General features: G+C 30.2%; 1 protein-coding gene across 13 annotated transcripts in view; it reads right to left on the reverse strand.

Annotated features, from left to right (window-relative positions):
- LOC107167647 (coiled-coil domain-containing protein AGAP005037) overlaps positions 1–14,083 on the reverse strand; it is a 224,868-nt gene that overhangs the window by 32,812 nt on the left and 177,973 nt on the right. The window lies entirely within an intron of this gene.

Below are 14,083 nucleotides of genomic sequence, written 5' to 3' on the forward strand. Positions count from 1 at the left end.
CTCTGACCACGCGTAAAATATAGACAAAACGCAATTACGCAGAATCGTTTTTCCTATATGTTTTTAAATAATCTTAGAGCAAAATCACCCATCACAAAAAAAGACAGAGAAAAAATATTTTTGAGGGAATGACATATCGATTTTATATTTTATTGATATTTGACTTTGTATTCGACTTTCAGAATAAACAAAAAAATACTGTACATTCAAATGATGTTTTAACTATTTAGAGACAATATTTAGACAAATCGATAAGTCATTTCCTCAAAAATATTATTCTCTAATTCTATACCTTTTATATAATGGGAGATTTTACTCTAAAATTACTGAAAGACGTAGAAAAAATGATTCTGCGTAAATGCGTTTTGTCTATGTTACGATTAAGCCAGAAAGAGAAAACAAATAGTGCGCTGCTGACATCATCTTAATATTATATCGAAACACGATTAAGACGAATAATCGATGCTACGTATATACATAGTGGCGTTGTCTACATCACAGGATAGATGTGGTACAGGCACACACGTCTGCAGTCCGATTTTCGTCTTCGGGGGGGGGGGGGGGGGATGAAAAATATAATTGAATTCCACGTTAAGGCGAAGAATACGCATAATATTCAAACACCTGATGACTGCGCCATCACATAATAATAATATAATATGTGAATATTAACCGGTATATCGGTAGAGCGATTTTTCCGTTTTCGCCTTTCGGTATGCGTAAGTCGGGCACTGCGATGATAAAAATTATGAAAAAAATAATACGTTTTTCGAGGGTTGGCTATAGTGGGGCTTGACGGGACACGTGAGGAAGCAGTCATCCATTATCTTATTCGTATAGAAAAAAGGGCGATATACGCGTTTCACCGCCATTTCTATTCCGAAACTTTATATATTGGTAGTATACCTAACCTGCTTATATACTGCTGCAGGAGAGATAGGTACGCGTATTCGTTGTTATCGGTTTACTATTCAATGTAATTGTGGCCCAAACTATTCGCAAATTCGCAATTGATTGATGATGATCTATCTATCGCTTAGACGTAAAATTAAAAGATTAAAAACCACGCAACCAATCGATAGTAAACAGATCCTTGTGAATTTCGTGAGAATTTCAGTGTTTTTTTTTTGCCACTACATTGTCGTTTTAAAGATACACAAAACAATAACTCAAAATGTACCTGATAATTTTAACACTAACACCTGCAGGCCACCATTTAAATAATATTATAAAATAGTCTATCCTCTAGTTGCATCTAAAACATCTAAAAAGTATTATTACATAATAAATTACATTATAAACAGGTATAATCTAGCCGAGTCTTGAGTCTCTTGCCTCTCGAAGTATTTTTAAGTTGTGTTTCAAAAACTCTTGAGTCGAATTTTTTTTTATTTCGTTTGAGGTTAGATTTATGGAGACTACGGTTGTGTAGATGAATACAGTCAGTATTGAGTATTCCAGAATTTTAAAACATTTTACATTTGAAAAGTTTACAACTATCCTAATTTTTGGCGAGATAAACTTTGTTATGGAACTGCAGTTATATAAATACAAATTTACTAAAATATTAAGCTTCTAATGTTTAAAAGAAGAAATTAGCAAGCTGATATTTAAGTAGAACTGAATGATTATGAAAATTAACTTTAAAAAATTGATACAATACCATGAAAACCCGTAACCTGCAAGATTTTTGTAAACAACCAATACCAATTATTAAAAACCATCGGATCAAATAGTGAGTAGGTTTTTGAAATTCAATGAATATTTTTTTATTAGTATAAAATAAAATTTTTACAAAAATGTTTATTTCCAAACTATAGTGACTCTTTATTAAGGTCTTACATTTTCTATGTGGCTATTCCTCGTAAGCAACATAAGTTATTTTGATATATTATATAATGAATAATACTAATTTATTTACACTGTGTTGAAAAAAAAAAAATAGAAAAATTACGTTATGTGTTTCAACAAAATATATATTTGTTCATGAATGAGAAAAAATGGAACCATAAAATTAATATATATAATAAAAAGATTTTATTTTTTATTTGAAAAATAACGTTAATGTTATATAAATTTTGTACATAATATTATCACGATATATATTTTTATCTCTACAAACTGTATAACTTCATATATTATCGCCGTTTTTGCTTAAAAGTAACTGTTATATCGTTTTTAAATTTTAATTGTATTATTATTTCAGGTTTTCTAACTGATGGTAAAATATTTTCTCCTAAAGGTTATTTCAAGAGAAAAATTTTTTTAATCGTTAAAGTAGGTTCAATTATATTAACATGTTATTAAAGATTTTTTTATTTTAAAAACAGATTGTCTATTTTTCATAAATCTTCGCATATTTGTGTGGGGATTGCAGGTCAACATTTCATTTTGTGATGGCGACGCAACGGCCTAGGTATATATTGATGATGTGGAAATAAGAAACGGATATTACACTGTATTATTATTTTTTTTTTTTGGGGGGGGGGGGGAACAACATGCAGTTATGCCCATATAACATTGAATAGAAAAAACTTTCACTCAAAACTATTCGGGTATAGATATATTATGTAGTATAGTTTCGAAGAGTCCCCTCGTCCCCTTATTCTTCGTTTGGTCAACAACGCATATATTTGCAGAAAATCAGTATAATGAATTCTAGTGGTAATACAATATATATGTGTGTGTGTGTGTGTGTGTGTGAGTTGTCACACAACAACGTGTGTATATTCATCATGTATACAAAGACTACACACATCATAGGGTATTCTGTCCATGCACACTTTGTATAATATACGACTACTGCAGTGTGCGAATTATTATTTATACAAACCGCTACGAGTGCGTCCCACATGGCTTATGTGTCTAACGAGCGTATATAAGGGATGAACATGTTTTACTCACGTGTGACGAATATGCAAAGCGAGGGAGTATTCGTGATGCATATAATAATATAACATGAATCGATACGGTTAAATAACAACAGACCTTATTTCGACGGACGCGAAAACACGACGAGTATAATGCTGACCTTATAATTTAAAATACCTATACTTACGGTTATACGATACATATGATAAGGGGCAGTTCTGCAGAGATACGCGGAATCACAAACTCTTTCCGTGACACACTTAATAATTGCGGTAATTCGTTGTCGACTAGGACGATTTATTTATATTTTTTACGTGTATCAAGTACCTACCTATGCATCTGCAGTCGTTCTGTATATACCGGTCGACTATCACGACGTTGTACTAGACATATGTTGGAGGGGTTAGGGCGATAAAGATAGAGTTCAGGAAAAAAAAAATGATACAATTTTAATATGATATAGCTATATACACTTTACAGTATAAGAATAGTAAGATAGCATAATAATATTTATTTATCTCAACTGATCGAGCCTGATTAACGAAACGATATAATTATAATCTATGATGACAGCAATCAAGACAGCGACACAGAAAGAAAAATTAAGTAACGGTTAGAATACGTACCTAACGATTAAGAATACATAAATTGTGTTAATTAGATTAAAAACAAGTATGTACAGAAATCGCAACATTTTAACGTAAATCAAATGTCACGAGATGATGTGATGAATAAATGCAAAAAACTACATTTATTGTAAATAATATACAGAGTGCAATAATCGAATGGACGGAGTATATGTAAAGCATATACTTATGACGCAAAAAAAAAAAAAAAATTATAATAGTATTATTTTTTTGTACCTAGCTATAGAAGAATACAAAAAATAATAATAATAATCATACATGTTTAGTTTTAAAAATGAGGCGTTACGCGCGTTATGATTTTATTTAACGACTATGAGCAAGCTGCATCAGTAATATTATTATGTACAACAATCTATCACGGTGAGGTAGGCAAAAAATTTTTTAAAAATGGAGCTTACAAAGGAAATAAAAAACGATAATAGTCCAAAACGTAAAGGCAATATTATAATATTATTGTGTCCACGTTATCTTGCTGCACTTAAGATTGTTTCAACTCATATTATGTATTTTGTCTGATACTCTGATATAATATTTTTACATGGTATATCTATAAACTTGATTCGGACCTGTCAATTTCGATAGCCGACTTGATAGTTTTAACATTTCGTGTTTCCTCAAGATAATTGCATTTTTAATTCAATTAAAATTGTATATCGATTACAACTAGAGGGAAAAGTCGTTAAAAACGAATTATTTATATTCGGTGCATCTCAAAACTAAAAGGATTATTTATATATATTTTGTTTTTAATTATAAAAGTTAAACAATAAATTATATAAATAAGATCCTAAACAAAAAAAATGACATTATCGTATCGTATATAATTGCTTGATAGTACGAATTAAATAGTTTTTTATTCAACATTTTTATCATCTCGTGGAAATAATACAAATTTTCTACATAGATGCGTCCATCTAATTGTTGACTCGCGGCAAGTTTTAAGTCAGTGTAGAAAAAGCTGGTTGCTAATAAAAAGCAAACAATAATTATATTTTTATAATGTAACTCAGAAAAACTAACACGAAGTGGGTTAAATATTTTCATGAAAAATGCATAATTAAACCTATCATCGTCTCGAAATAGTCATAATTCATATCGTATTTTATAAATTAACCGGGAAAAACAGTTTTTGTAATAGGATTTATGTTTGGTTGAAAATATTTCCGTTATACGAATAAAATTATGAGTAATTAAGTTTGGGCAAACCCATTATAAACCAAATACAACATAGGTAGTTTCCCGACGTCCGGATCTGTCTGCTGCGTCGGCGGCGGAGTATTATGATCATATGCATATGTTGCATATGTTACCGTAAATGCCCGATCACTAGGTATACTAGTACACTAGGTTTTACTAGTTAATGCTAGGTTTTACTGTTTGTACTCAGTAAATGCTGATATTCTTAATTTTATTCGGACTTTTACTAAACAAGTTGTGTACATCCTATAGGATATACAAATTGACTTAATAAAAGCTGATCAATACACATAACATTTAAACGATAAGCTGCATAAAATTATAATTATATATTATTACAACAAACTACTGACAGTTATTTAAATTTTTATACAAAAAAAAAATGCATTTAAAATTCCATAATAGTACAACATGTGCAAATAAATAAAAAATTAAATAATTATTTTTAACAACCCACCAATATTACTAATTTGTATGAATAAATAATAATTATTATTCTGTTTTTAAATGCATTTTTATTTTGTATAACAATTTAAATAACTGTCAGTAGTTTGTTTTAATAATATATAATTATAATTTTTATACAGCTTATCGCTTAAACATTATGTGTCGTGTATTGATCAGCTTTTACTAAGTCAATTTGTATATCCTACAACGTGTTTAGTAAAAGTCCGAATAAAATTAAGAATGTCAGCATTTACTGAGTACCTACAAACAGTAAAACCTAGCATTAACTAGTAAAACCTAGGTTTACCTAGTGATCGGGCATTTACGGTAACACATACACACAAAAAAAATCTACGATGAGTATAAGGCATCGTTTCTCAACCTTTTTAGTGTCACGACCCCCAAAATAGGTACCTATAAAATATGGTCAATCACTTCACAACCCCTCCACCCCCTCCATCTATATTAGGTAAAAATTTGAACAGTAAAAATATCCTATCATTATCAATATCAATTTTAAATCAACGTTTTATTATTTTTGACCTACGCGACCCCAAGTCAAGGTGTTTAGGTTAGGCGGTTATTATAGGAATAGATAATCACTCGCTGTTATGACATGAAACGGATTTTCAAAGACGACATAAATTAGATGACGTAGGTACAATATAGGTAAAAATACCATGCATATATTATTATAATATCGTACGTACCTATAAATGTGTAATTGGTTTATTTGTGTGTACGAATAAAATCAAATAATAATAAAACATATATTGTGTTACAATAATATATTATATTATTCGCGCGATATCGTGTGCGAAAGGTCCCTATATGTTCGAGTGAGAAAGTTTCGATTAAAGCATTTCGTTTTATTGCGGACAATTGTATTATATATTCTTGTTTAACATATACCTACATAAGTATACCTACCTCTACCGCTATACCTATTTATCGCACAAAATGGCAGACGATATTGCGTTATAATACGCCGATATGGCAATATAACAAGACGTTGACAACGACTGCGCGGAAGTATAAATGTTATTATAATATATTTTATTGCCGAAGCGGCTTGTACGTTATATATACTTATATATATATAAATCGTCGGACGCCGTTATAACCAGTCGTTGTAGTGTACGGAATGCGGATTAATATATATTATCATTTTTATTTTTTAAACACACAACACACTTCTTTTTGTAATAATAATATACCGTATTTGGGTGTAATATATACCTAGCTGGTATACGATAGACGTACACAAAAATATTACATATTATACGGTATGATAATATGACGGTTGCGAATTTGCGATGCCATCTTACTGATTCGTCGCGTTTTTAAGAGGACCGCTATTATAGGTACACACATATTTGCTGTCTCCGTCTGACAAGCGCGTAACATGACAAATTTACGTTTGGCAGATCACACGTTTAATTCCGTTACTTTAAATTTTATAGTAGATTGACCTATTATGAAACTTGATGGTAAGAAAATTATCTGTGTTTGTGAGTAGGTTTCTTGTTGTTGTGATAACTTAGTTTTTATGCGAGTTATGAGCATTTTTAATTTACTCTTTTTTATATACGCATAACTTGTTACAAAATTGAAGTATCGCAAAAAACCCACTTTCGAACACGGATAATGTTCTTAACATCAAGTCTCATGCTAGGTCGATTCGCTCAAATTTTTAAACCTACGGAGCTAAACGTGATTTGCTGAGCGCAAATTTGCATTGTTACGCACTTGTAAGACGGACACGACAAACGAGACGTAACCCGCACATGGTTTTTGTGTACCGATATAAATTATAATGGAAAACAATCGCAAGCGATTATACGCGCAATCGGATAGGTATCGTAGTGTAATTAACTGTACTCGACACAATAATCATAAATACCATACGATAAACGTTTAACGGTAGAATCCTGCGGACGGACTACATCAATTAATATATTATTACGACGCTAGGCAGACGCGTATCGTTAAGTTTCAAAAAATAATTATAGGTACCTATCGCATGCGCATATACTACTGCGGACAACCGGATACCGGAAGAATGGTTAGGCCTCGTCGTTTGAAACGTCTATTAGGATTTAGGACGGACATTAATTCGTGATCTAATAATATTGTACGCGCTGCTGCAGGCGATCGGCGGGCATTGTCCCCTTTTATTATTATAATCCATACAATATACAAACGTAGTAAAGCGCGTAAAAAAAATACCTAATATGAAAGGATGCGATATAATATAGTGTTATTGCAACTTCTGTTGCAAACGTCTTAAAAACACGAAATTCGAACCGGACCATAATATTCTAATACATAATATTATTATCTAGTGTGAGTGGCGGGTAACGGGGGCGTTGGAGTTTTTTCTAAAATATATTATATATTATTATGCGCATCGCACCCACCGCCTGCAAGTGCAGAAACGATATAATAAAACAAAACAAATAAAAAAAAAAGAAGATATTATTAATATTAAACTTTCTCCGCAATTTCACAGCCGAAAAACTTGGTCACCTCCGACGATACGATATAATATAATAATACCATCGTACGGGTTCATCTCTCGCAGAATCGAACACCACACGCGATTGCGTATTATATAGGTATTTATTATACATATATTATTATTATAATATGATATAAGTAGACAATTCTTCCGGTCGGAATTACATTATAGTTGTATATTACTATTATATTATTCCCGTGCGCGTCGTCCGGCTATAAAAATATATATAATATAAACGTATATCGAGATAAATTTAAATAGTCGCGTCTTTATACCTATTATATAATATTATTATATTATATTGCCTGTATATTAGCTGTATAACTCGACTTCATTATAAATGAAAGAACGTAAAACGCGTCACTAATTCACTATATCTTGGTGCACATCCGGTTTAGTATGCGTATTACCTCTCAAGTATTACGGGCAAATCGTTCCATCTTCACCGCTTAGCTTTTTGAACTATAAATCGACCGAGATGAGCCCCTAACAAATACTATTGGATATCTATATAGAAATCGGTATATTTTTGAATGTAGCGGTTAGAACCATATAATCTCCAAACTTTGCTGATATACCTAAGAACTATCTCCGAATTTATGTCGAAAGTGTTCGAGTAGTTTTGAAGTCTATATAAACTATATACGGATACCTATTGCAGCTTTTTACATTTCAATCAAAAATTCAATAATCAAATATTAATTGAACGTTTTAAGTACACAGACTCAAAAATCAAACACCATATATATATATATATATATATATATAAGTCCATATAGGTATCAATTATAAGTGAAGCCTCAAAACCCGATCTCCAATCAAATATTAACATCATTAATTTTTTAAAGGAAATCAAATGATATAACTTAATCAAATCTTCAATTAAAATGTAAACCATAATATGTACATACCTATATTATTATTAACTAATGACCCAGTAATTGATGTTTTTATGTTGAATAATAAAAAAAAAATACTAAAATACCTTTTCTCTGTCATTTAAAAAAAAAAAAAAAAACCCCACAAATAAATGTATTATATTTCTGTAATCAGTAATTGCAGCACAATATGCTAACAAAATATCATTCGATTACTGTTAACCAAAACGAAATTCATGCGTGTGTTAAATCGGTGCAGTACCCATTAGTAAATAACTATAATTATTCACAATGTATTGAAGTTTTGTCATTTTTGAAAAAAAAAGAAATCAAATTTTAGTCGACATACAGCGCCACTATACAGGTGTATTTGTGTATTTCTATTTTGTCTTTCAATATTCTTTATAATAGACATATGTGCCATAAAAGTAAACTGGTAACACTATGACTTATGTATAAATTAAAAAATATCGAACGACGAGTGGATCAGTACAACTGAGCCAACCAGTTACAAAAAAAAAAAAAAAACACTTTTCATTCTTATACACAGCAATTTAGATTATATTTAATCGGAAACAGCACACTGCAGTCGCCAGTGTGTCATGTTTAATGTAATTAAGTCGAGGTAAGACCTATTGTTGCACTGACGAACCCATCGTTGACGGGCGGTTTGGAATGATAAAACGGTGAATCAACGAGCTGGACTTTATTGCCGTCCTAATGGTTTTAATTCAGATTTACCGTGCATAAGCCTTACTGCACCGAGAAAAGCTGATTTTTACGCGATAGTATAGTAGGAGCTATTCCTATATATTTCCACCTCTTCACCACCAAACCCATCACTCTATTTATATTGATAACGCCCGGAAATCCGATTCTTTTATCACTCTCGCCGCCGGGCAGAGGGACGAGAATAAGTCAAAGAAAAGAAGAACCCACAGCACGCACGGAAGTTTAAACATTTAGATAGGTACGTAGAAATCCTAAGCGCGTCATAAAAAGGGTGATTTTTTAAACACGCTCAACCTCATTTTTTCTTTGAATAATATTCTTGTACAAATTCCAATTTTTAGAATTTTTAAGTACCTATATCTAAAGAGTAAAGACGATACAAACTTTTGTTTTTCAAATGATAACGCACCTTTTTTTTTACTAAAAGTCAAAATATTATTTAGCAATTGATTTTTTTTTTTTAAACGTTGATGCATCTAAATGAAAATTCTAGCAAGTAGTATCTGATTGATTAAAATGTTTATGCTATCAGGATAATAGTCCTTAAATATGATGTTACAAAAACGTTGTGTAGTATTAATTAAACTTAGATAATTTTTAAAAATAATTTATAATTAACAGTCGTTATACACTGCAAAGTTATCTAATTCGAGAACTACTCACTTATATTTAAATTTGGATAACTACATAAAAAGATATAAAAATTCTTAAAAAAAAATTATCTGCTGAATAATTTAAAGTGAACAATGGGGGGGGGGGGGAATTCCTATTATTTGAAAAACAAAAGTTTCTATTGTTACAAGATTATCCTTAAGTGGTACAGAAAATTTCTTAACTATTTAATGACATGGTCTTCAAGTTTATTTAAAATTTGTAACAATTTTAATTTTGATTTGAATATAATTTGAGCACAAAACTAGGACGATCATGCTTACAAAATCATCCTATATACCTCCCAGGTATGTATCATCTATTTATAGTCTTCATATTTATGTATATGTATATTATATACACATAAATCCATTATATGTGCCGATCGCGTCACTATATTTGTCCGGTCTTCGAAATAATTTTGAGGAAAAAAATGTTACGTAATATTGTGGCAACATGCGAATGAGTCAATTTGGTCGTCGTCCTAGATCACACATAGCTGCCGGGTATAAGATTATTTTCGTAAAAAATAGGTTTGGCCAGCAGAAGATCCGGTTGTAAAATCGTTTTATAATGATGTACACCATAACGCCGGTCGCGGTTTAAGTTCAATATTGGTATAATACAAAACGACATATTTTTACAACCTGTAGGTACCTAATAATACACATACGTGTGTGATATTATTTTGTCGATTGAAGCCTATAATACGTATTATAATTTAAATTTGCGCATAACGGAAACGATCGAAATGACGCGCACTTGTAATAAAAATGTACTATGTTAGCTGGTTCGGGCTTCGCAAAGATAATAATAATAATAATTTCATGGTGTGGTCCATAGGCAATAATCCCGGGATGCTATGTGTGCTTAGCACCCCCAAAGTCAAAATTAGTATAATAGTATCCCCATATTAAATATAATAATTTATATGTTATATTATGCATTTATATTAAAATATTTTAAAAATATATTTTTTAAAGTAGACTCTCCTAACTATAGAAAAATATATTTATTGATTAATAATTTATACGCACTAAATTTATTTATTTTTTTAAAATCGTTTAATTTGTTTGATACACATTAATTACATTATAATTTATAATAAAAATTTATATTAAATATATTATGTTTATAGTAATTTATTCAATAACAATTTGCTCTTTCATCATTATATTTGTATTAATAAGACGTTGTAGAGTATTTATGACTATTGGGGAGTGTGAGGGACGTAGTCTCTCGTGGGTTACTGATAAGTTGATTTTGGAGGGACTTGAGCAACCCCTGAGTAATAATTGGGTTTGCGTCTGTGTTGTGACCGGTCTTTGTCGACAATAAGAAATTTAATATATTATATATAGTATTATATACGCAGGTCCCTACGCAGTATGCCCAAACGAGGCAATCCTAATATAATAATAATATATAAGAGAAGACGGACACGGTCCCGATGATGAGATTATAATAATAATAATAATAATAATACGATGCCGACGTGGTATTGACCGAAACGTTCGATCGACGATCGTCTTTACACAGATGGCAATTCGCACGGAGACTGGACCAGAAAATATTATATTAAATTTGAGATGACTGATGGTATATTAAAATCACGAATATATACGCGATAGTCCATAGCGGAGTATCGTTTTACAACGTAATATTATATCATTATATATTGTGTCATTAAATTATATATTGTTTAAAACTATTATAATGTAATATGGGTAGGCAGTGTATATAGTTGACGCGCGTTCAGCCCGATATATATATTTCGATTATTTTACTATTATCGCGTTTAAGAAAATAATAATCTTATAATAAATAAGAGACCCAAAAAATGTCGATCCATTATCGATGAAGGTATTTAATAATAAAGACACGAGATATTACTTTGAAAAATTTTTACCATTTTTGAACCAAATAAATTCAAAAAGATATTTATGAATTCGGTCGAATTGTGTCTGATCTAACTATATGGTATTACCTGCCTGCCTACCTCGTACTACAGACTTTAATGTTAATTAAGTTTATTCTATAAATCACGTTTGGTCGAGATTTATATTATTGTTAAATTTAATAACTATAATTACTAATCAATCCGTCAGATAAATTTTAATTTTAATGCATACGGTGCACCAAGTCTTTAAAGCAACTCATATTATTGATTATATTATATTATTATTTTACTTTATATTTACTCGTTTAACATCGTTTTACCTTTTACAAGAGTAACGCATTAGTGTTTCCCAAAAGTAAGTATATCTTTCGAATTCAAAGGCATAAAAACAGCTGTTATAAAAATACCTGATATAGAAAACATCGATTTTGATGCTTGCAATACAACGAGATGTTTTTAATGTCAATCGCCAATTTTATAAAATGACTTTAAAAACATATTAACAAAAAGAGAAGTATTTAAAAGGTATTTCCAGCTCATTTTTTATTTTAATAGCGAAAAAATAATTCTAGAACGGACATAAAAAAAAAATATTCTCGTGATTTAATTTACGATTCAGGTTAACACTATACACAATATACATAATAGTGGAACATAATAATGGAAAGGATATTATTATTATTATTTCTTTTTTTTTTAAGAATGACGAAAGTGAATACAGCGTAATGCCACGCGTAGGACATGTACAGCAGCAGACAAAGAAGGTGAATAATGGTGTAACACCCTTTTAATTTGTTGAAAGCTGCACGCGTGTAAACCCGCAACCACTGTCTCGTAACTAACGATAGTTTATTTATTATTACTTTTTTTTTTTTACAAATTTACGATCGTTTTTATTGAAATAATAAAATTTAACAGCTCTTTACCAAAGACGTTACGCTCGCAGTTAACTAAGTCTGATTAAGTTTACGTTTTCACTACCTTTTTTAGTGTTTCAACTGTTTAAAGTTTGGTGAATTATTATAATACCTACTTATGTATGGTTATTATTATTATTATTATTATGCGGTTCCGCAGGCAAGCGGTCCGATTATTATTAATGATTACTGCAACGTACGTGAAATATTTTGTAAAAAGTGTAATACACAAGTACATTATACTACGTTGTTAAACAACTACGTCATAAATCTAAATTAATAACATAATAATATGTATACAGGGTGACTCGACAAGCATTCTCAGCCCTTATTTTCTTTAATAATGCAGTTAATTAAAATCTGATTTTTGGGATGTTTAAATGTATCTATTCAAAGTCTATATTATCAAATTCTTAAAAATATTTGGAAGTGTCCTGTAGCGATACAATCTTCTATTTTTTTTTCTTAATGAGAACCGACCTTTTAAGCTTTACGTTGATTATTTTTCTAAAAAATTTGACGTATCAAAATCAAAATAACAAAATGTTAGTCATTAATAATTTTAACCTATCAACATAAATAATTTATAAAAACGGTCATGTATAAAAAATACTTATTCCAATATTATGTCTATTTTATATTTTTTTGTAAAACTAATTTTATGGTCCATCAACATCAAAAGAAAAAAAAACATTATCCACTAAATAATTTATAGTTACAAAGGGGGGAGGTTAGGGAGGTTAAAAAATTCTCATTTGGAAAAAAAACCAGATGTTTGTATCGCCACAGAATATTTTTACCTATTATACCTAATTTAACCTAACCTACCGATTAGAGTATAAAAAAAAATCCTAGATCAGAATTAAATCACTATTTAAGGAAAAATTGGGGGTGAATATGCTTGGAGAATCACCCTGTGTACAACAGCATAATGCATCATATTTATTTTACATGGTAACAGGTAGGTATATGTTTATATATTTTGGTTAACTTTAACACATACTGTACATGGGTAATAAAATAATAATGTTTTTATCACCATCACCTATATCACTATACCTGCATGGTACACTGCAATAATTATGACGAAAAGTTTTCGGAACTAATGTTGCTTAAAACCCCATAAATAACGACAATATTATCAGCGCACGAAAAACATTATTATTAGCATAATAATATTAAACATAAATATTATAATAGATATACAGAATCAAATTTTCATGTTCGTTGTCACGCCGGCATAGTTCGATAGTTTTTTAAACTATTGGAAAACTATGTTTCGAAAATATTCAAACTGTTTACAGCAATACAGCTGCTGCTGT

The sequence above is a fragment of the Diuraphis noxia genome, unplaced genomic scaffold (genome assembly GCF_037042655.1).
Source record: "Diuraphis noxia isolate RWA-SAM2 unplaced genomic scaffold, SU_Dnox_SAM2 contig0003, whole genome shotgun sequence".
Taxonomy (NCBI): domain Eukaryota; kingdom Metazoa; phylum Arthropoda; class Insecta; order Hemiptera; family Aphididae; genus Diuraphis; species Diuraphis noxia.